The following is a 235-nucleotide window of genomic DNA, read 5'->3' as shown; positions in this document are numbered from 1 at the left end:
GGGAGAGCAGTGAATTTGCCTTAATAAAAGTGAAAATCGGCAAGTGTGGAGCAGGCAAGCCTTGCCTGCTGCTGGGGGCTGAGGCGGCTCCTGGCCTTGGGACCAGGGAGAGCCGAGGGGTCCCGCAGGTCCGCGCAGGCCGCGGCTGGTGGCCACGAGCGCGGGGCGGTCTCCGGTTCCCGAGCCGGGGTGGTGAAGGGGCCGCGCCGCGCTGTGCCCCGCGGCGGAGGCGGCC

Source organism: Rhea americana, unplaced genomic scaffold (genome assembly GCF_003343005.1).
Source record: "Rhea americana isolate MKP2758 unplaced genomic scaffold, rheAme1 scaffold_36, whole genome shotgun sequence".
Classification (NCBI taxonomy): Eukaryota; Metazoa; Chordata; class Aves; order Rheiformes; family Rheidae; genus Rhea; species Rhea americana.
Note: the sequence above shows the minus strand (reverse complement) of the source record.